Raw genomic sequence first — 24509 nt, 5'->3', positions numbered from 1 at the left:
TCAAGCTGAAACATACGTGTTGCTTCTGTTTTCTGTCAATGTGACGGCTGCCCGCCCTGGTGCATTAAGCAGACAGGCCCGTGTGAGGATCTGCTGGGTGAGGCAGTGTTAACCTCTTTGACACTGATTTCATTAACTAGTGGCTCCTGTTTCTTCAGTTAACGTCGATTTGGTGTTAATATTTCCAGCCTTACATGATTATGGGTGCCTCCTAACCTTTGAGAATAATTACATTGTTTGCTGCAAAGCACCTAGTATTTTAGAAATCAATAAGATAATCTGAGTACATAAGATTAAAGTAAAAAAAAAAAGCAATAGGAGAAGAAGGAAAAAGAGTTTGCAACCATTTTGATATTTTGAAGGTTCTGTCATCTTAACAGAACTACTGGGCAGGGGGGCTACTTTTTCAAGGTTTGGATTTCAGAAAAGCCCTCCTGGTTTAATTGTTATGACGTCTTTAGTCATCACTCCATCAACCCGAATGCCTCCCAGGACTTCTTGGAGCCACAAAGCAGGAAACAAAACAGAGACCGACAGCAGTAGCCAGTAATTCAGCAGCAGCAGGGCTGTCCCAGGAGCACAGCCAGAGCCCCAGGGAAGGGGGGATGCATGAGAAATACTGTTCCCTTTTGTCTGTGACTGAAGAAGACCATTCTGGTTGGACTGATAGCTTCCTGTGTCCAACTGTTCCTTCAAAATGCTTTTCAAGGCTCCACAGGGCCCAGAGGTTCTCTTGCAATGCCTCGGCGGCCACTGTGAGGATGTAGCTGAGCAAGGTTTATATGTCTGGCTCCTGGTTATTCTGAGGAAAGTGCTTTTCTATTTGGAAAACAGTTCCAAGCCATTATCTTAAGCCCTGTTGTGTAATCACAGTACAGGGAAGGAAAACCAAACATCTACCCTTCTCACAGTCTTTCCCATCCTCCAGGCTGGTGTGAACCAAAAGCTTATGTTTTGAACCTTTAAAAGACACTTTTTTTCAGTTGTTCAGTTGTGTCCGATTCTTTGTGAGTCAATGGACTGCAGCATGCCAGGCCTCCCTGTCCCTCGGGATCTCTCGGAGTTTGCCAAAGCTCATATCCGTTGAATCAATAATACCATCCAACCATCTAATCCTCTGCCACCCTCTTCAGCCTTCCAGTCTTTCCCAGCATCAGGGTCTTTTCCAGTGAGTCAGCTGTTCCCATCAGGTGGCCAAAGTATTGGAGCTTCAGCATCAGTCCTTCTAATGGGTATTCAGGGTTGATTTAAAAGATAACTGAGCTGTAAAAACAACTTTAACAGAATGCACAGAAATGTCTTAATAAGCATATTTTTCATATAAAAATAATACCTAGAATACAAGAGATACACACAAAGTACTTTCTGTCTCCTGGGCATATTTGAATAACTGGGAAACTAAAAAAAAAGCCAAAAAGAAACTAGGTTCCCAGCGGAAATCAATCTGAAAAGGAGTCCAGGAATTAGCAAGTTTTAAGTTTCTCAGATGGTTCTAATATACAGTGGAGATTGAAACCAGGGTACTACAAATATACAGAGAAAGATACGTTCACTCAGAGAACCAAGAACGAATATGCCTCTTAGTGGGTCCTGCAGCTTCCAGACATCCAGAGGGCCCCCAAGTACCTGCTCCACCTGAAGGCCACTGAGGTGGCAGCGGTTGCTCCCCAAAGTTAACGGGAGCAGTTCCCATCCCTGTATCTGTCTGAACGCTTTACCTTTTGCTTTGCCATGGTGTTTCCAAAACTTCTCAGCTTAAGACTCAACAGAGAGACTCATTCAAACTAAAGATTCCAGGCTCTCCTCTCCAGACTCCAATTCTACAGAGTCTGTGCTGCAGCCTGGGGAACTGTACGTTCAAAACACCCAGGGGGGACTTCCCTGGCAGTCCAGTGGTTAAAACTCTGAACTTCCAGTGCAGGGAACATGGGTTCAATCCCTGGTCAGGAAGCTAAGATCCAAAATGCTACAGGGCATGGTCAAGAAATTTAAAAATTTTAAAAACAAAAAATATCCCAGGTGATGCTTAGGATTTGGCAGGCTGGGAACCCTGCTCTGGGATCTAAACTGCTAACATGGCCTCTTATGCCAGTCTTCCAATTTCACCCAGTGTCAACCCATCACACACCTCGTTTTTAGAACAATCTTCCCACATCCTATATCCCTTATGCTATTCTATGTGGCATATGCATGTTCTGTGCGTGTTCATCTTATCAGAGCCTGACTACACATTCTTAGGTTTTTTCATTAATTAGTTAACCTAAATACTCAGTTCAGTTCAGTTCAGTCGCTCAGTCATGTCCGACTCTTTGTGACCCCATGAACCACAGCACACCAGGCCTCCCTGTCCATCACCAACTCCCACGTCCATTGAATCAGTGATGCCATCCAACCATCTCATCCTCTGTGGTCGCCTTCTCCTCCCGCCCTCAATCTTTCCCAGCATCAGGGTCTTTTCAAATGAATCAGCTCTTCGCATCAGGTGGCCAAAGTATTGGAGTGTCCGCTTCAGCATCAGTCCTTCCAATGAACACCCAGGACTGATCTCCTTTAGGATGGACTGGTTGGATCTCCTTGCAGTCCAAGGGACGCTCAAGAGTCTTCTCCAACACTACAGTTCAAAAGCATCAATTCTTCGGCGCTCAGCTTTCTTCACAGTCCAACTCTCACATCCATACATGACCACTGGAAAAACCATAGCCTTGACTAGACGGACCTTGCTGACAACCTAAATACTAACATGCTTCAATCTCATTGACTCCCTCTGGGAATGCAGGAAGTGGGATGGGAATAGGGGACATCGGTCTGGTCTTAAAATCCCAGAACATGGAAGTTGGAAGGTCCAAAAAACAATGACCCAACAATGCTGATAAAGGGGTGGAGCTCTATCTGAAAGTCGAGCAGACAGGCCAGCCCAGGGCCTGCTCGCATACCCACCACGAAGAAGAGGTGAGAAAGACAAGTGAGGAGGCGCCGACGCCTGCGCACACTTGCTGCTGACTCTCACAGGCATTAACCGTCGGATCCACGGAGCCTGTGAGGGATGTGCTGCTGCGGTCCTGAGGTTCACAGGGGGAGACATCGCGAGTATTCAGATTCAGTAACTTGCCCAATGACACACCAGTAACATAGTCCCAGGAAGCAGGCACAGACCGGGCAGCCTTTGCACCCCGGAGCAGTACCGTCTCCCACGTACAGAGAACAAACCAGCTGCCCGGTTCAGTTCCCTCCGCGTCTTGCCCCTGCTCTGGAGGAGTGAACATGTGACCCACAAAACTGGTGTTTCAGGGAGGCACCCCGGTGTCTTTTCATGTTCCTCTGCTTACTGTTTCTTGCAGTCAGAGGTTCAAGGAAAATCATAATGAAAACCAAAAACAAAACAAACACGGACGTTTCTACTTTTCTGAGGAGTGTGAAAGGAATCTTTTAAGAAATAGACTATAACATAAAGTACAGTGGAAAACAAATGAACTGGAAGCTGAACACCCCAAGATGTACCCAACAGTGGGCTGTGGGATCCGGATTAAGTACACCCCTCTCTAAACTGTGATACATAGCCTTAAACGTAAGGATGGTATTACAAAAAATGGGGGTCAACAAGTCATAACCATGGGCCAGATCCAGCCCCCTTGGACTATTTTTTAAAGATTCTTTGCAGATAAGAATAATTTTTATGTTTTTTGGAGTTGTAAAAAAGAGAACATAAGAGAGAGAGAAAGGAATAGGATTCAGCCGTGATCCTGTGTGGCCTGCCAAGCCTAAAATATTTACTCTCTGGCCCTTTAAAGAAAAAAATTGCTAACCCCTGACCTAAAACTAAGAAGGTACCATCTGCCCAGCTATCATAAACAACAAAGCCAAGATGAGCTGCAGATGTGTATTTTAAAGTAGGCTCTCATGAGCTAATTGACTATCTCCCAAGCAGCCTCTCAGCACTGAGGTTCAAATTTGTGCTTCAGCAAAATTTCAAATGACTACAGGGTCACTAACAAATGAGACAGACGTCAAAGACTCATTCTTCAAGAGGCAAAGATCTGTTCCGTGTTGAAACTACCTAAATGATTGCTATGCATGGGAACTAACAGAGGTCTTAAAACAGGAGAAGAGAGAGGACTTAGAATGCATTATCCTTCAAAATGTCACACAGAAGCATAAACAAATAAAATAGGTAAACCTTGGTGGTAGGGTCTGCAATGAGATGAGCTGAACCCTCACTTGACCTGCTCCAGCAGAGCTGCTCTGAGAGCTCCTTGAAGGCCTGTTTAGCAACCACTGATGGAGAGGAAAAGGATGCACTAGCGTCTGAAGGGGCTTCAGAGAATTCCCACCTCCCCAGCACTTTTAAAGATTTTATCAAGTCCCGTTCCCTCTGTAATCCAGTTTTCTCAGTTTTGTAAAGGTGATCTAAATATCTTCTAGCATTGTTTTTGACTAGTGTTGAGTACTCTTGCCTGGAAAATCCCATGGATGGAGGAGCCTGGTAGGCTGCAGTCCATGGGGTCGCGAAGAGTCAGGCACGACTAAGCAACTTCACTTTCACTTTTCACTTTCATGCATTGGAGAAGGAAATGGCAACCCACTCCAGTGTTCTTGCCTGGAGAATCCCAGGGACGGCAGAGCCTGGTGGGCTGCCGTCTATGGGGTCGCACAGAGTCGGACGTGACTGAAGCAACTTAGCAGCAGCAGCAGCAGCAGTGTTGATGTCTATAATGAATATATAACCAAAAAAAAATATTCTTCATATACATATCATAGAATTATGTATATAATTTGGAACTTCCCTGGCAGACCAGTGGTTAAGACTTCACCTTCCAATACAGGGGGTATGAGTTCAATCCCTTGTCAGGGAGCTATGACCCCACATGCCTTGCAGCCAAAGAAACAAAACTATGAAATAGAAGCAACATTGTAACAAATTCAATAAAGACTTTTAAAATGATCCACATCAAAAAAAAACCTTCAAAAAATATACTTATGTATGTAATTTAATTTTGTTCAAATTTTGAAATATTTATATAACATTGTACATTGGTACATACTATGGTGTCATTAATAATTAATAAACATTTAAAATGTGTATAGCTTTTATAATACATATTTCAAAATTTGAACAAAATAAAGTTAGCTTGCAGTAAACATGGCACAGGCTTTCTTGGTGGCTTGGACAGTCAAGAATCTGTTTGCAATGCAGGAGACCTGGGTCTAATCCCTGGATCAGAAAGATCCCCTGGAGAAGGGAATAGCAAGCCACTCCAGCACTCTTGCCTGAAGAACTCCATGGACAGAGGAGCCTGGCGGGCTGCAATCCACGATGTCGCCAAGAGCCAGACTTGACTGAATGACTGACACTACCTAAACGTGGCTCGGAGTACGACCGAAATGGGATTGAAGAGGTAACTCCATTATGGAAGTCTGGAAATGCCCCCCATCACTGCGCTTAGAGAAAAGCAAGGGTATCCGCCAGAACTTGGAACCTGGCGCTCTTCACCGCTGACCCCACCCATCCTCTCCCTGTTTCTGGCTAAGGGACTCATAGCAGCCACAGAGAAATTTGGCTTCCATCCAAGGGGAGGAGGCAGAAAACTAAAACAAGTCTACTGCACAACAGAAAGGAGAGCCGGGTCTGACAGACTTATTCCTGTCTGCATTTCCTGTTGCTGCTTCCCAAGGCCGCCTCTCAAAAGCAAGACATTGACCTGGGAGAGTAACCTCCGCAGTGGGGCTGCCCTCTCTGAGAAGGATCTCTCTCTCTTCATTTCTTGATTTTTTTTTTTTTTTTTTAAATTCTGGAGCCAAAACCCCAGGTGTCCTTTGTGTCCAACACTAACATGTACTATTCTCTTTCCTCTGTTTTCATAAGGCTTTAGAAAGGAAGACGGAGAGTTATCCAAGGCCTCAGGAGAGGGAAAGGGAACCTGGAGGCGGTCCCAGAGGGAAGGAGAAAGCCATGTCATGTTTGCAGAACAAACAGAAATAACGACAAACTAACACTTTCAGAAAACTAGAGCCATTCTCATTCATGTGTCTGTTTGAAAATGTATGTTTTGTAAGTACATGTAAGTGATACCCCAAAGACAGATTCAGGAGCCTGCAGATAGACGTTCATGTAAGTGCAGACTCAAGAAAAGGATAAAATGATTCCACGGGGGCGGAATGGTGAAGTAATGTGTATTACATGTCAAAGTGTCTGCCAATTGGGTATGTTCTTATAAAGAATTAATGTTTCACTCACATTCAATACAGTTGACTTGCTCCAGTTGAAATGGACCCAGATAGCTATTTATTATCTGAATGGCTTTAACACAGTATTCTCCACTCTGCAGCTGAAGTTATTGAGTCTAACATGTGGTATTCATTAGTCAGAATCCTGGAGTGTAATTGTCTAGATTTTAGGCATAAAGCTTGGCAATAACATTTTGCATTTAAAAAAATAAAATTTGTTTGAAATCGCCAGGGTTCTGCTACCAACACAGTGGAAACAATACCAATTTTCTTTTCCTTTGGCCTAAAATATACATTTCGTTGACTGTTTTTTCTTTTGCATTTGCATTCAGAAAAGTTGGAATTCCTCTTGCAAACAATTTTTGAATAATATTTAGTATATTTTTTCTGGGGAATCATTTAGGAAAAAGAACACAGTTCCTCTTAGAAGTATAGAGAAAAGTGATTTCTGTACCTAAAGCATCTAATTACCTTCCAGTTTCTTCCTCCTCCTCCTCTTATACAGGGAGAAAACAATGCTAATAATCAGTAAAAATAATCTATAAAATCTTTTTAATATAGTTTGAGTTTTAAAGTCCATTTTTATTTATTTGTTAAGTTATTTTCAGTGATGAATTATAATGTCAAGGACCTAAGCAAAACCTAGAAATATTTTTGAAAGTGAGGTCTAGGGGACAGTTTCCCTTTTTCCTAAGTACCTCACTTCCAAAACAGGAAAGTTTTGGATTCTCAATTTTTTCATGATAAATGAAATCCTTAAGGTAAATGATAATTAAATATGTTGCTTAAAACTTTACTACCACCAGTCCCACAATAGTGTAAGGACTATTCAACAAAAAATTGTCACAGCAAATAACCTAGAGTTTCAAATCATGATATACTTCTATATACTATATATATTTATTTTTTTAAAATTTAGGATTTTTAAAATTCCTACTGAAGTAGTAAATATTCTTTTTTTTTTTCAGCCATGCCAGGCAATTTGCAGGATCCTAGTTCACTGACCAGGGATTGAACCCATGCCCCCTGCAGAGGAAGTATGGGGTCCTAACCACTGGACTGCCAGGAAATTCCCAAAACAAATACATACTTAAAAAGTGAAGTTGTTGTTGTTGTTTAGTTGATAAGTTGTGTCCAGCTCATTTGCAACCCCATACACTGTAGCCCGCCAGTCTCCTCTGTCCAGGGGATTTCCCAGGCAAGAACACTGGAGTGTGTTCCATTTCCTTCTGCAGGGGATCTTCCTGACCCAGAGATCAAAGCTGTGTCTCCTGCACTGACAGGCAGATTCTATCCCCAAGCCACCAGGAAAGCCCCAAAAGTGAAATACCACATACAAGAGAATGAAGTTGGACTCTTGCCTTGCAGCACAAACAAAAGAAAATGCATCTAAAGACCTAAATTCAAGACCTAAAATGTGAGAATTCTTAGAAGAAACCCTAGGGAGGAGTCTTCACAACACTGGATCTGCCAATGATCTTCTTTTTTTTTTTCAATATGACACCAAAGGAAAAAATAGATCAAATGAGTACATCAAAATTAAAAGCTCTGTGCTCAGAGAACATCATCAATAAAGTAAAAAGGCAACCTGCGGAAATGGAAAAAAATATTTGTAAGTGATGTATCTGATCAGAGGTTAATATCCAGAATATATAAGGAACTCCTACATCTCAATGATAGCAACAAAATAGCCTGATTAAAATAGTCAAAGGACTTGCATGTACATTTCTCCAAAGATGGTTTACAAATTGCCAACACATGTAAGAAAAAATGTTCAATATCACTAAGTCACTTGTTGTTGCTCAGTTCCTCAGTCATGTCCAACTCTTGGCGACCCCATGGACCGCAGCACGCCAGGCTTCCCTGTGCTTCACCATCCTCCAAAGCTTGCTCAAACTCATGTCCCTTGAGTCAGTGATGCCATCCAGCCATCTCATCCTCTGTGGTCCCCTTCTCCTCCTGCCTCCAATATTTCCCAGCATCAGGGTCTTTTCTAATGAGTCGGCTCTTTGCATCAGGTGGCCAAAGTATTGGAGCTTCAGGTTTAGCATCAATCCTTCTAATGAATATTCAGGACTGATCTCCTTTAGGATGGACTGGTTGGATCTCCTTGCAGTCCAAGAGACTCTCAAAAGTCTTCTCCAACACCACAGTTCAAAAGAATCAATTCTTCGTTGCTCAGCCTTCTTTATGGTCCAGCTCTCACATCCACACATGACTACTGGAAAAACCATAGCTTTGACTAGATGGACCTTTGTTGGCAAAGTAATGTCTCTGCTTTTTAATATGCTGTCTCAGTTGGTCATAGCTTTTCTTCCAAGGAGTAAGCATCTTTTAATTTTATGACTGCAGTCACCATCTGCAGTGATTTTGGAGCCCAAGAAAATAAAGTCTGTCACTGTTTTCATTGTTTCCCCATCTATTTGCATGAAGTGATGGGACTAGATGCCATGAACTTCAGGAAATGCAAATCAAAACTACAATGTATCACTTCATACCCATTAGAATGGCTGCTATTTAAAACAAAAAAAAATTAGATATCTTAAGACGTGAAGCAATCAGAACTCTTGTTGTGCACTGTCAGTGGGATTATGAAATGATACAGCCACCATGAAAAGTAGTGTGATAATTCCTCAAAAATTTAAAAATAGAATTACCATGTGATCCAGTAATTCCACTTCTGGGTGTACATTCAAAGGAATTGAAAGTAGGGACTCAAAGATATTTACACGTTTATGTTTACAGTAACATTCACAGTAACCAAAAATTGGAAGCAACCTAAAGGTCTCAAGTGTCAAAACAATGGATGAATGGATAAACAAAATGCAGTATATTCATGCAATGGAAGATTATTCGACCTAAAAAAGGAAGGGAATTCTGGCACATGCTACAACATGGATGAGACACTGGCATCATGCTCAGTGCAACAAATCAGACTCAAAAGGGCAAATTTTGTGTGATTCCGCTTATGTGAAGTGTCTAGAGTAATTAGATTCATAGGGGCAGAAAGTAAAATTGTGCTTGTCATGACAGAGATCAGAGCAGAATGGGGAGCTGTTGTTTAATGTATACAGAGTTTCAGTTTGGGAAGATGAAAAAGTTCTGGAGATGGATACTGGTGATGTTTGCATAACAAGGTGAATGTTCTAAATGCCGTAAACCGTCCACTCAAAAATGACTGAAATAGCAGATTGTACACAGCTGAACACGTGCATGCACGCTCAGTCGCTCAGTCGTGTCCGACTCTTTGCAACCCCATGGACTGTAGCCCACCAGGCTCCTCTGTCCACGGAATTTTCCAGCCAAGAATACTGGAGTGAATTGCCATTTCCTTCTCCAGGGGATCTTCCCAACCAAGGGATCGAACCTGAGTCTCCTGGTTCCTTACCGCTGCACCACCAAACACCCACATATATACACTTCCTCTCATCCCTGTCATCTTTTCAAAATAGATAGCATTTTTTTACTAAATTAATATTTTATCATGAGTATGTGAATGTTGTTCTGATGAGGCCTTATTTTATGCGTTGATTATGCTCCCTTGTATGCACAGACTTTTATTTTACCTAGAATTAATCCTTACCTCAGAATGTTGATTGGGGGAGGATGTTGGGAAGGTTCTTTTTCTATGTAATTTTTAAATATATGTAATTCTTTTCCATATCAGTCTCTAAAATTCTCCAGCAAAGCTGTAAAATTCCTTTCAACATAATAAAAACATTGAGCAATCTGTCAGTTTCTTTTTTTCCCATGGAGATGCTCGTCCCGGAACGCACCGTCCTCCCACTCCAATCTGGATTTGTCGTCTCAGCCTGCTGTGCAGCTGTCATGCTAGGACGTGTATTCACTATCACCCTAGGAGTTCCTTTCGCCCTCAGAGTTCTCTGTTGTTCCTCTTTCCCAGATCACACAACAATCTTTTTCTTGAATCATTTCCTCCTTTCAGTGGGACACATTTCCAGAAGCTCCCCAAGGAAGTATACATAGGAGGTTAGTTTCTTTAACTTGCTTATAGGGTAAAAAAATAAAAACTTTTTGTAACCCTCTTTGGGAAAACAAAAAAAAATAAGTTAGTGACTTGAATTCAATAATGGAAGTAACTTATATTCAGAATGTTGAAGCTACTTCTCACTGTTCCCCATATTTAGGGGCTGCTATTGACAAATCCAATGCCATTCTGAATCTTGATCTCGATTTTTATGTGATGTGATTTTTTTCTTTCTAGACATTTTGAGGATCTTCTCTTCACCCAAAATTTCAAAATGATGTACTTTAAGTCTCTTTCCCATTAATGTGTTCAGTACTTAGTAAGCGATTTCAATCTAGAACTTCTTCATTCAGTTTGGGGAAATTTTATTTTTTATTTATTTAAAAAAAAAATTTTCTCACCTCAAATTTTTTACTTCCCTTTTTTGAGATTAATCAATCAAATATTAGACCACCAGATTCAGTCCTTTAGTTTTCTTATCTTAGTCTCTTTGCTGTGAGTTGATGGTACATGCTCCTTTGGTTAGGTTATATTTGGTAGTGCAGCTGGTATAGAATCTGCCTGCAGTGCAGGAGACCCTGGTTTTATTCCTGGGTCAGAAAGATCTGCTGGAGAAGGGGTAGGCTACCCATTCCAATATTCTTGGGCTTCCCTAGTGGCTCAGCTGGTAAAGTATCTGCCTGCAATGCGGGAAACCTGGGTTCGATCCCTGGGTTGGGAAGATCCCCTGGAGAAGGGAAAGGCTACCCACTCCGGTATTCTGGCCTGAAGAAGTCCATGGACTATATAAGTCCATGGGGTCACAAAGAGTTGGACACGACTGAGCAACTTTCACTTTCACTTCTTCATCTGGCAAAGTGGAGTCACTCCCATGACTACAAAATCTTAGTAAACTGGAGTGAGAGGTTATCCTCCTGACTTGGTGAAGCAAGCAGGCATATTGAAAAAGCCCATGGAGCAGAAAAGAGCAAGTAATATCCAAGATCTGCAGATGGCCTCTGGGACCTGAAGGCCAGGGGGAAGGGGAGGGAAGGTGGGGCACAGGAAATTATAGCAGCAAGAAAATGAATTCTGCCAACAACCTAATTGTGCTGTGAATTGGATCTTTCTCCAGTTGGGCTTCACATGAGACCACAGTCCCCACCTGAAACCTGTGCCATAGTCTTGAGTGACTCTAAGGAAGAGAACTTACTAAACCACACCTGAGTTCCTAACACAGAAAAGCTGTACAATGAAAGCGTGTGTTGTATAGCACGCTAGAGGTGGTAATTTGTCATGCAGCAATTGAAGACAAATACACTGATGATTTCCAACTTTGTTTTCCAACTTTTTCGTTGAACATTTAAAATGTCTACCATATATTTATTTTCTAATTTTTTTGTTCTTTGAATTCTTTTAAAATATCAATAGTAGGGACCTCCCAGTTGTACAGTGGCTAAGATACCACACTTACATTTTACATGGTGTGTTTGATTCTTGGTCTGGAAACTAAGATCCTGCGTGCTGCGCCATGCATCCAAAAGATAGGGGGAAAAAAAGGATAAAATGTCAATAGTATCTGGTTCTGGTTATGAGGGGAGGGGGGTAATAATATGAGTACTTCTTCAGTATAGATCACAGAAGTAGCCATACCCTTCCCATACCCTTTGTAATATGACGTTGTAACCACAAGCTGGAATCAAGATTGCCGGGAGAAATATCAATAACCTCAGATATGCAGATGACACCACCCTTATGGCAGAAAGTGAAGAGAAACTAAAAAGCCTCTTGATAAAAGTGAAAGAGGAGAGTGAAAAAGTTGGCTTAAAGCTCAACATTCAGAAAACAAAGATCATGGCATCCGGTCCCATCACTTCATGGGAAATAGATGGAGAAACAGTGGAAACAGTGTCAGACTTTATTTTGGGGGGCTCCAGAATCACTGCAGATGGTGATTACAGCCATGAAATTAAAAGACGCTTACTCCTTGGAAGAAAAGTTATGAGCAACCTAGATAGCATATTCAAAAGCAGAGACATTACTTTGCCGACTAAGGTCCGTCTAGTCAAGGCTATGGTTTTTCCTGTGGTCATGTATGGATGTGAGAGTTGGACTGTGAAGAAGGCTGAGCACCGAAGAATTAATGCTTTTGAACTGTGGTGTTGGAGAAGACTCTTGAGAGTCCCTTGGACTGCAAGGAGATCCATCCAGTCCATTCTGAAGGAGATCAGCCCTGGGATTTCTTTGGAAGCAATGATGCTGAAGCTGAAACTCCAGTACTTTGGCCACCTCATGCAAAGAGTTGACTCATTGGAAAAGACTCTGATGCTGGAAGGGATTGGGGGCAGGAGGAGAAGGGGACGACAGAGGATGAGATGGCTGGATGGCATCACCGACGCGATGGACATGAGTCTGGGTGAACTCCGGGGGTTGGTGATGGACAGGGAGGCCTGGCGTGCTGCGATTAGTGGGGTCGCAAAGAGTCGGACACGACTGAGCGACTGAGCTGAGCTGAGCTGAGCTGAGCTGAGCTGAGCCCCTCCCATGAAAATGCAGAGTCATTTCCCCACCTCTGAGCTGGGCTGTGACTGCCTTGGCCGCTGGAACATGGAAGAATTACTCGTGTACACTTCAGAGCCTCGGCACCAAGAGGCTTTTCATGCTCTCTTGCTCCTGAGACCCTACTTCTGCTAATAAATAAGCCTGTTGGAGGATGAGAAACCACACAGACCAGAGCTGAGCCAGCATAACTATTCCGCTTGAGACCCTGCTTCTGCTCATGAATAAGCCTGTTGAAGGCTGAGAGGCCACACAGATCAGACCTGAGTCAGACTAACCGCACCAGCCAGAGCCCCAGAGACGTGAGCGCGCCCAGCCATCATCAGCGGCGCTCCTCACCCACAAGCAAGACGCACCAGCAAGGCGGCCCTCCAGCCAGCCCACTGGTGACCAGGATCCCATGAGCTAGTAAACAACTGTTGCTGGTTTCAAGACACTGCCCTGCAGAGTGGTTTGTTATACAGAGATTTCCAAACGATATGTATTTCTGTACACAGGTTTATGATGACCCCTTTTTGCTTGTTTGTTTCAGCCCTACCCTCAGCTCTCTCCAGAGTTATTTGTGGCCTCCAGTTTCCGGGCATCTATGGTGGCAGTCTTTTTTCTTCTCATTGACTCTGTCTCTGTATTCCATTCGGTTTCAACTTCCCCCACTCTGCTCGGCCAGCTTCAGAGTTCCCTCTTCCTAACTGTCATTGTCAGTTCTGATTTGGCATCATGTCCTCTCCCATCCTTTTTTGGACTTATTTATTCCTTTACTTCCATCACAGTGGGATTTCAGCAAACAGTGGCGATAAACCTCTGTATTCTTATGTGTTACTATATTCATAAATTAAATACAACCCTCAATTGCAAAAGCAAGATGCATTTCTGTCTCCAAGTTTCATTTTTATTAAATAACAACAACAACAGGTATTCATTCTCCTGTGCTTGTCTCTCTTTTCTTCATGATTTATTTCTGATCTAGACGTCCATAGCAACTCCCTTTACCCCTTCCCTTCCAGGACTCTCTATTCACCTTTTCCTGCTATGCTTTTCACCACTTATCAGGTTTTCTTAACCAGGGTTCCAACAGAATCTTTGGATTCTGTGATAATGTTGCTAGAGTTTCTGTGAGGAACATGAATGAAAAACATATACCTAGATATTTTTAATTTTGCAGGTCATGCAATTCTAACAGGCATGGTGGTGGACAATGACCAGTTCAGGTCAGTTCAGTCGCTCAGTCGTGTCTGACTCTTTGCAACCCCATGGACTGCAGCATGCCAGGCCTCCCTGTCCGTCACCAACTCCCAGAGTTTACTCTAACTCACGTCCATTGAGTCGGACAGTGACCAAGCAGCCCTGTTAAAATTTGTTTGGAAGTTTTTCTGCCCCAGGTGGCAGTGTAGTATAGGGCCGTTTTGTTTGATTAGCGTCGCTCTTGGTTTTTGATGTGAAATACAGGGGACCATTGATGACTGCTGAACACAAAATTGCACAGAGTGGGGGACAGTACATTATCGACGTCAGCCTTTCTCTTCCAAATTATAGCCCCCAAATCACCACGTACACATACCAAGTGACCTGGTTGGCGGGGGTGGGGGCGGGGTACTCTACTCACACAGCAAAAAATCACAAGGAAATTTTCACTCTAAAGAAAGAATTTTTATGCACCATGACTCAGCTTCTCCTCTGTCACTTTGCTGTGGTAAATCTTGCATGGATTATGCATCTTAGAGGTTAAGTGTATTGAATGTTTCATAGTCTTTCAAAAGTCTTTGCCTAGACTTTTAAGCAAATTGAATAATAGCCCTTAAAGATGTCCACATCCTAATCCCTGAAACCTGTTAATGCTTTACCATGTTCACATCCTAATCCCTGAAACCTGTTAATGCCTTGCCATGTCCACATCCTAATCCCTGAAACCTGTTAATGCCTTGCCTTATACAGCAAAAGGGACTTAGCAGATTGATCAAACTTAGGGTCTTAAATAGGATAGTCTTAACAAGGAGGCCATCCTAGTTTATCCATCCTAGTTTATCCAGCTAGGCCCAATGTAATCACTAAGGTCTGTAAGAGGGAAGCATTAGAATCAGAGAGAAAGACTTGAGATGCTAACTTTGAAGAGGGAGAAAGGAGCCCTCAGTGAAGGAGTGCAGAGCCTCTAGAAGCTGGAAAAGACCAGGAAATGGATTTTCCTCAGAAACCTCCAGAAGGAACATAGCCCTGCTGACCCATGTTGAACTTCTGGTCTCCAGAATAGTAGAATAATAAACTTGTGTTTCTTGAAGCCACCAAGTTTGCAGTTATTTGTTACAGCAGCAAGAAACTAACTACATAACTTAGGAAACGAACATGTAGGAATAATTGGATAAGGTTAAAACACAAAATCATACAGGTAATTTTTTTTAACATAAAGGAAAAGCTGAATTTCTTCTACCTACAGTTACTGATTTGCTTTGGGGGATTACATATACTTGGCTTCCCAGATGGTGTTAGTGGTAAAGAACCTGCCTACCAGTGCAGGAGACACAGGAGAAGTGGGTTTGATCCCTGGGTTGGGAAGATCCCCTGGAGAAGGAAATGGCAACCCACTCCAATGTTCTTGCCTGGAAAATTCCATGGCAGAGAAGCCTGGCAAACTACATACAGTCCATGGGGTCACAAAGAATCAGACACGACTAAGCAACTGAGCACACACACACACTTACTTGGTGGAGAGGAAAAACCAAACAAAAAAAGAGGCTAATAGGCTGGCCAAAACAGATCCATGGGAAAAACAGCATTCTTTATTCAGAAGAGCATTGGCAACTACTCTTGGGTCATCCTGTCTACAAATTACTGACCCTGCCAACTTACCATGAGCTACAGTTATAGTAATTTTATGCAGACGGCCCCTGAGACCTAAAGGTTATTTCAAGGGTCCATCTGAGTAAAAAGACTGAGAATGGCTCTGCTGCATGCTTACTTGCTGATCAGTGCAGCCTGTAGCTGCTGACTCACTGTGAAAGCTCCACGCCCCTGCACTTGGCCATGCCAGGTCCTGAGCTCTGCCTCTCTTCCTGGAGCCGGTGCTCTGGTTCTCTTGGGAGAACACAGTTGTCCCTTCTGACGCTGCAGTCTCAGCACTCTGCTCCAGGAGTTGACAACTATAACCCACAAGCCAAATCTAGTCTACTGTGTCTTTTCATTAAGAAGAAAAGAAACATTCATTATTGGAACGCAGCCATGCTCATTGGTTTATAAGTTGTCCATGGCTGTGTTCAGTTCACGCCTTCACAGGTGAGCAGTTGGGATAGAGATCTTATGGCCTGCAAAGTCTGTAATATTTACTAAATGATATTTGAAAGGAAAAGTTTGTCGGCCTCTGCTCTATGCTTCCATACAAGAGGAGGATTGTGACCCTCCTTTCATTGGAACAGGTCCTTCCTGTTTGGATTCAGAGCTGACAACTCTTTCTGCTTTTGTGCTATTTACCTGCTATGTAACAGAGAGACCTGCTATATAACAATGTCATATATGATTACTTAACCATGCTAACATTGGGATATTGTGTTTGGGATATTAGTTCAAAATAGCCAGCAGATTACATACAGTGTCATATAGAGAAGATACTGTCCTACCAGAAAAAATGGACATTTCAAGTTGAATGAAGTGAAGTGAAGTCGCTCAGTCATATCCGACTCTTTGCAACCCCATGGACGGTAGCCTACCAGGCTCCTCTGTACATGGGATTCTCCAGGCAAGAATACTGGAGTGGGCTGCCATTTCCTTCTCTAGGGGATCTTCTCAACCCAGGAATCGAACCCAGGTCTCCTGCATTGCAGACAGATGTTTTACTGTCTGTGTAAAGAAACATCAACTTTATTTTTAAGATAGACTGAGTTCACTGATTTGTGGAACTTCTGACCGAATAATTTCAGAGATATTCAGGCTCAAACTGTCCTCTCCATATTCTTGATAACTTCAGTGAGAATTGTGCTCACAAAGCTGCTTCCTGTAGCACATACCTGTGTATATTTTTTCATAATTGGGGCAGTTTTGCAATAAATCAGTTTTAAATCTATATAAAATGGTATTGAATAAGACAAAAAAAATTTCTAAATCTTCTATTCTCTAAGAAAATTCTGAATATAGGAATTTTTTTCATTCTAGTCAGCCTTATTTATAGATTGCCCCAAATTTGCAATTTTAAATGGGAGTTTAAAAGGTCCCCATTATTTTAACATTTTTAAAATATCTAATTAATTCTGCAGCATAAAGAACTGTTCAAGCATCTAATCCAGATTCTCAGAATGCAAATGATCTGAGCATATTTCTCTGCCTGGCAGAAGGTGGCACTAGAGTTATGCTTGCAAAACCACTGCTAAATGTCGAAAGTGTTTAATTATTAGCCAGCTTTCAAATAGCTTGCTAGAATAGGAACCATGATATATACAAATCAACTTGTAGATTTCAAATATATTTTTCAGAATCAAGGCCGTATCAATTAAACTTCTCAGAATCCTCCTCCAAAACCTTCAAACAAGTACAGTAGAATATTCATTTTACAAATATTTAAGTCCCTACTATGCACAAGTTACCCTCTATGTGTGTATGTATGTGTGTATATATATATGTATATACATATATATGTATATATATGTATTAATATGTATATATTAAAGTGTATCTTTTAATGGAAGAGACAGACATTAAGTAAGCCGTGGACAATTACCTACTTAATGACAACTGTCGTGAGTATTATAAAGCAGACTCACCGGATGCTATGACAGGGTATTAAAAGAGAATCTGGCCAAGTTGTAGGAGCAGGGTAAGAGGTCTTCCTTGGGTCTTCCTTCCTGAAATTGCTCGTTCTTCATTCCTAAAATGTCATTCTCTCTAGACCTTATTTCTCCTTCTACTCTTAAATACCACTCAGTAATTAAGTACATTATTAAAGTTCTGTCCCATTTTCCATTAGCTCATCTAGCACTAGGTAATTTCCCTTGGGTTTGCAATGCTAGGTTTTTTTTTGTTTTTTGTTTTTTTAACATTCAATAGAGTCGTAGTTCCCACCTAGGGCAGGACCACCCTCACAGGCAGTTTAGAAACTTTTGGAGGTGTTTGTGTGGATTTCACAATGATTTGGAGGGTGTTCCTGGTGTTAACGAGTGAAGGCCAGGAATCCCTGGGAGCCTGCCAGGTCGGGGGCTGTCCTGCCCCAGAAGGACTTCCTCCTCAGCCTTCATGGCCCTCCACGGTCTCGCTGGTCATTCATGCACATGAACAGCCTGCTTATGTTGTACATGTAAACACAAAGCCTTCTGCATAGTTGTCATGTATAAATTTTCCAGGACTGTAAATGTACTGTACTGTGTTTAGTTTGAAATCTTACCAAAAGTTCCTAACCATTTTAGAAAAGTCCATTCACTAGTGGCAGCATGGCAGCTAATATTGGAGTTGCTTATATGACACACTAGGAGTATTCTGTTTCTAGAGCTGAGATGTTCATAAAAGTTTAACAGTAGGGCGTAAGCATCTGCTCACCTCACAATGTCTTCTAGCAATTACATATGGAAATACACTTTTTTTTTTCATTCAAAATTACTTTCCTTGAATGTCTCCTTTATATTAAGGCCAGGGAAATTTTTTTTTTATTATGTGTGTAGGGAGGTTATATTAAATGTGAATTTCATTTCAGGGTTGTAAAGAAGACTTTACACGATAATTTGTTTTTAAAAGAGGGCATTGGAGCTCATGGGGGAAAAAACCACTGCAGCTGGATCTAATAGTTTGGAAACAAGGAGATGGCCAGACCTCCCCCTACTTACTGTCTCTGTGTCTATGGACAAGTTTCTAAACGCCTGTTTCAGCATTTTCGTCTATGTAACAGGACACCAAGAGAACCCACTCAACAGTAGTGCTGTTGTTTCTATGAGGATTAACTGAGATAATGCTCAGAAAATGTGCACCAACCACACCATAAAAACTCATTAAATGTTATTTAATGATTTTAGTAGTTGAAGTGGCAATGCATAATGCCTTAGGGATTATTTTCCTAGTCGGGTGAAGCATACTTGTATCCATCCTCTGAATGTTAAACTCCATATTATGACTGAGTATGTTTGGTATGTGCACTTTAAAAAGAGAGTGTTTGATTATTGTTTTAGGCTCTAATCCTTTAGGATTAAAGCCATCTGGCTTCCACTCTGAGTCCAGCTACACACTGTTCCAGCATCTTCAATTTACATCACTGCTACATCATCCTATAACCAGAGAGAATAAGAAAATGTGGTTAGTGACCAAAACTGATCAATAGGAGGCAAGCTCTTGTATTTGATGAGGAAATATCCTTTGTCCCACTTCCTCCAGAAACCCAAGACCACATTATTCAGAACTAAGTAGGTCATTGTCCAAATAGAAATTACTGTCTCCTAAATCAGGTTCACAACCCATATAACCATGATGGTGTAGAGCTAGACATCATGGAATACAAAGTCAAGTGGGCCTTAGGAAGCATCACTACAAACAAAGCTAGTGGAGGTGATAGAATTCCAGTTGAGCTATTTCAAATCCTAAAAGATGATGCCGTTAAAGTGCTGCACTCAATAAGCCAGAAAATTTGGAAAACTCAGTAGTGGCCACAGGACTGGAAAAGGTCAGTTTTCATTCCAATCCCAAAAAAGGGCAATGCCAAAGAATGCTCAAACCACCACATGCTTGCACTGATCTCACATGCTAGCAAAGTAATGTTCAAAATTCTCCAGGCCAGGCTTCAACAGCATGTGAACTGTGAAATTCCAGATGTTCAGGCTGGATTTAGAAAAGGCAGAGGAACCAGAGATCAAATTGCCAACATCCGATGAATCATCAAAAAAGCAAGAGAATTTCAGGAAAATATCTATTTTTGCTTTATTGACTATGCCAAAGCCTTTGACTGTGTGGATCACAAAACACTGTGGAAAATTCTTAAAGAGATGGGAATACCAGACCATCTGACCTGCTTCAAAGAAATCTGTATACAGGTCAAGAAGCAACAGATAGAGCTGGACATGGAAAAACAGACTGTTTCCAAATTGGGAAGGGAGTATGTCAAGGCTGTATATTGTCACCCAGCTTATTTAACTTATATGCAGAGCACATCATGCAAAATGCCAGGTGGGATGAAGCACAAGCTGGAATCAAGATTGCAGGGAGAAATATCAATAAGAAAGCTGAGTGCCAAAGAATTGATGCTTTGAACTCTGTTGTTGGAGAAGACTCTTGAGAGTCCCTTGGACTGCAAGGAGATCCAACCAGTCCATCCTAAAGATCAGTCCTGAATATTCATTGGAAGGACTGATGCTGAAGCTGAAACTCCAATAATTTGGCCACCTGATGCGAAGAACTGAGTCACTAAAAAAGACCCTGATGCTTGGAAAGATAGAAGGGAGGAGAAGGGGAACGACAGAGGATGAGATGGTTGGATGGCATCCCCAACTCGATGGACATGAGTTTGAGCAAGCTCTGGGAATTGGTGGTGGACAGGGAAGCCTGGTGTGCTTCAGTACATGGGGTTGCAAAGAGCTGGACATGACTCAGTGGCTGAACTGAACTGAACTGAAATCAGGTTGAGAGAAAGATTGATATTATCCCTGAGTAAACTATTAGTCTTCTTTATGACTCTGAATAATTCATTTATTCAACAAATGTTTATTTAGCTCTTACTTTGAACAAGGAAATGTGCTGGGAGCTGGAGTGAATAATGAACTATAGACTTATAAGTTAGTATTCACACTGATTCATTCTTTCAACAAATATGTATTAGCATGACAGGCCCTGGGCCAGGACTAGGGATAAGCAGATGAATAAGAAACAGTCTGTGCTACAAAATTGGAAGCCATATGAAAGGAACTAGCAGAATTTGAACCATAAAGAATCTTATTTTATCTCAGAGAACATTTGTAAGATGACCAGAGGACTCTATGGCACTGCAGCGTCACATACAACAGAACTGATGTTCGTTTCATTCTGGTTCCCAGCGCATGAGACGGGCATTATACTCATCCCTGTTGTGGTGGTTCATGAGGAAGTCAACCTAGTGAGAATCTATAACTTTTCCAAGTTAGGGACAACGTTTCCAAAGACCTGGGTTTTATTGACACAAGTACTGTGCATTAACTTAGGTTAAAAATGTCTAAAAATGACAGAAGTGAATGTATTTACAAAACCAAAATGGTATCACAGATATAGAAAACAAACTGATGGTTACCAAAGGGAATAGTAGGGTGGGGAAGAGATAAATTAGGAGTTTGGGATTAATATCTACACACTCAGTTCAGTTCAGTTCAGTCGCTCAGCCGTGTCCAACTCTTTGCGACCCCACGAATTGCAGCACACCAGGCCTCCCTGTCCATCACCAACTCCTGGAGTTTGCTCAAATTCACGTCCATCGAGTCGGTGATGCCATCTACACATTACTATATATAAAATAAGGAAACAACAAGGACCTACTCTATAACACAGGGAACTATACTCAAATAATGGAAAAGAATCCAAAAAAGTATATATACATATATATATGCACACACGTGGGCTTCCAGGCGGCGCCAGTGGTAAAGAACCTGCCTGCCAATGCAGGAGACACCGGAGACTCTAATTCAATCCCTGGGTCAGGGAGATCCCCTGGAGGAGGGCATGGCAACTCACTCCAGTATTCTTGCTTGGAGAATCCCATGGACAGGGGAGTGTGGTGGGCTACAGTTCATAGCATCGCAAAGAGACAGACAAGAAGGAAGCAACTTAGCATGCACACATACATATGTATAACTGAACCACTTTGCTGTACACTTCAAACTAAGACACTGTAAACGAACTATACTCAATTTTTTAAATTGTACTCATCCTTTATAAAAATCCTACATAGTGGGTATCATTATTGTTCATATTCTATAATGTGGAAGCAGAGGATAAGGGAAGTTTAAGTCAGTGTTGAAATTTCATACAACTATTTGTAGAGCCAGGACTCTGCCCAGGACAACTGCTTGCCAAGCCAGTGCTCCCCACTATATGTGTTACCTCCTATCCCAGCAGATAAGGAGAAGAATTGGAAGAAGGACCCCAGCCTCCCTGACACCAGACTCTGTGCTCTTTCTACCAGACGCAGTTTCTCCAGCTCTGGTCCATGTCTGGTGGCCATGGAGGAACTGCCCTCCAGTACTTTTTGAACCCTTAATGAAATGAGATCCAAAAGGAACTACGTAGACGGAATAGAATGGAACAATTTGAGGCAGACCAAAGCTCCTGCCAAGGACTTATCTTTTCTTAAAGAATACAAGAGCTTCAGAAATAAGAGGACCTCAGGACTGACATTCTAGAGAAGTTAGAGCCTCTCAGAGGTGAGCTGAAGGGCTGAGCTGTTCCCCCACCCCCCACCCCAAGGACATTTTACTAACTCTGGACGCAATTTGGGGTTTGGACTATGTGAAGGCACTGCCATGGGCAGAGAAAACGGCAAACTGTAGGCAGTGCTCAAGGGTTGGAATGACAAAAGTTGGAGAATTCTGGAGCCTCAGATACACAGAGTTTAACCATCCAAGACTTTACTAAATTCTGAAGTTTCATGAGGCAAGAACTTAAAAACCTCTACCTAGAGTCTCCCATAAGGAGAGCTGACTTTCCCAGTGTCTCTCTTGGTGCTATGGAAACAAAAACTTGCCCAACTCTGAATTAAAGCCCTGGAGGGCCATTTCCCAGGAAAAGGGGCAATCAAAGGGAGACAGGATCTTACTATCTTCATAAACTGGGGCTGCCATACAGAACACCATAGACTGGGTGAGTTAAACAACAGAACTTTATGTCTCACAGTTCAAGAGATGGGGAAATCCAAGATCAAAGGTGACGACTGAATCATTTTTAGGTGAGGGCTCTCTCAGCTGCCTTCTAGCATGTTCTCACATGAAAGACAAAGAGAAAGATCTCTCTCTTCCTCTTCTTATGAGGCCACAGTCCTCTGGGATTAGGGTCCCACCCGCAAGGCCTTGTATGCATGCTAATTGCTTCAGTCATGCTCGACCCCGTGAGACCCCAAGGACTGTAGCCCACCAAGCTTCTCTGTTCATCGGATTCTCCAGGCAAGGATACTGGAGTAGGTTGCCATTTCCCACTCCAGGAAATCTTCCCCACCCTGGGAATCACCAAAGTGGAAGTGTTAGTCACTTGGTTATTTAACCTTAATTGATGGACAGGGAGGCCTGGCGTGCTGCCATTCATGGGGTCCCCAAGAGTCGGACACGACTGAGTGACTGAACTGAACTGAACTGAACCTCTTAAAGATCCTATCTCCAACTAGTGACACATTAGGGGTTAGGGCTTCAACATATGAATATTGGGATGACAATTCAGCCTACAGCACTTATCAAAAAGGAATCTGGCCTCAACAAACCTAAATGTGGTAAAGTAAATTAAACAGAATTTCCTAACAGTATTATGCTAAAGGTTGCAGTCTATAGTTTATATAAATATAGACTCTGCGTCTATATCCACACTCTGTGTGGATTACCTACAAAACAGTATTGAATGCATTTTTTTCCTCTTTGTTGAACCTATTACCTCAAACTATAGCTGTCTGAAAATAAAACCTAAGCAGTGAGAAGTGAGTGATAAACTTTCATAACAATTGATTCCATATTATCACATCCTCTTCAATGCTGACACGTCACACAGGGTAGTTAATCAGCTCTTCCTGCAGAATTAGATGTTGCCTCAATATGAGATTTCTGGGATTATCATTTGCAATATAATTTACTGATTTACTGAATATAGTTTATTCAGAGTCTGAGTCCCTTTCATCAGACAACTCTTTGAGGTTTTACTCCTTCATTTGTTCTTAGAAAAATGTGCCAATGCCTTAATATTATAAGCAAAAGCAGAAAGCAAAAGCAAAGGACTCTTAGCTGATTCTCAAGTTGTGCTGGAGTCAAGGGTATTTCTTCCTAATTTGGAGTCAGCCAAGTTCAGACTCCAGACACAGGGAAAATGCAGAACAGGACTATCAGTCTTCTTTGTTCAAAACAGATGACTCTGTAAGTATTTGCCTAGTTAAAAATAACAGCATTCTTTCCCCAAGTCATCAGCTGGACAGTCTAGCCTGCTCATATTTTTTTAACCCAGTCAGGGGAATTAAGGTCAAAAGGCTATGTACTCAGAATTAAGTTTTTTTCATCACAGATTATACTTAAAAATTTGTCTACTGTTGATAGTTTTCTTTTTTATATATTTTTCTTTAATGATTTTCCTACTTCTCATTGTGAAAAATGTAATGCATTTACCTTCAGTTGCCATTGAACTGCTTCTCTTTCACCAGTTTTTCGTGTTGCTAATAGAAAAGGCAATTAGTTTTTACCAAATTGTTATTTAACTTTCTCTAGGAAGTTTCTAGTACTTCCAATAACAACAGTCTTGCTTGAATAATTCCATCTCTTGACGGCTGTTTGCTATGCTGTGTATCACTTGAACAGTGATGACATTTTCTTTCGATTGTTTCATTTGTATTATTTCCATCCCCAAATGGATATGTCCTTTTATTTGATTCAGAAAGAAGCTTTGTCATATTCTCTCTCACTTTTCTTTTTTTTCACACTCTCACGCCTACTCATTATTTCATGTTGAGAATTGTATGCAAGAGTTGGTGTTCAGTCGCTAAGTTGTGTCCGACTCTTTGTGACCCCATGGACTGCAGCGCACCAGGCTTTCTTGTCCTTCACTATCTCCCAGAGTTTGCTCAAATTCATGTCCATTGAGTCGGTGATACTATCTA

Source organism: Ovis aries, chromosome 17 (assembly GCF_016772045.2).
Source record: "Ovis aries strain OAR_USU_Benz2616 breed Rambouillet chromosome 17, ARS-UI_Ramb_v3.0, whole genome shotgun sequence".
NCBI classification, from domain to species: domain Eukaryota; kingdom Metazoa; phylum Chordata; class Mammalia; order Artiodactyla; family Bovidae; genus Ovis; species Ovis aries.
The sequence above is the reverse complement of the archived record's forward strand: the minus strand, read 5'-3'. Positions refer to the sequence as shown.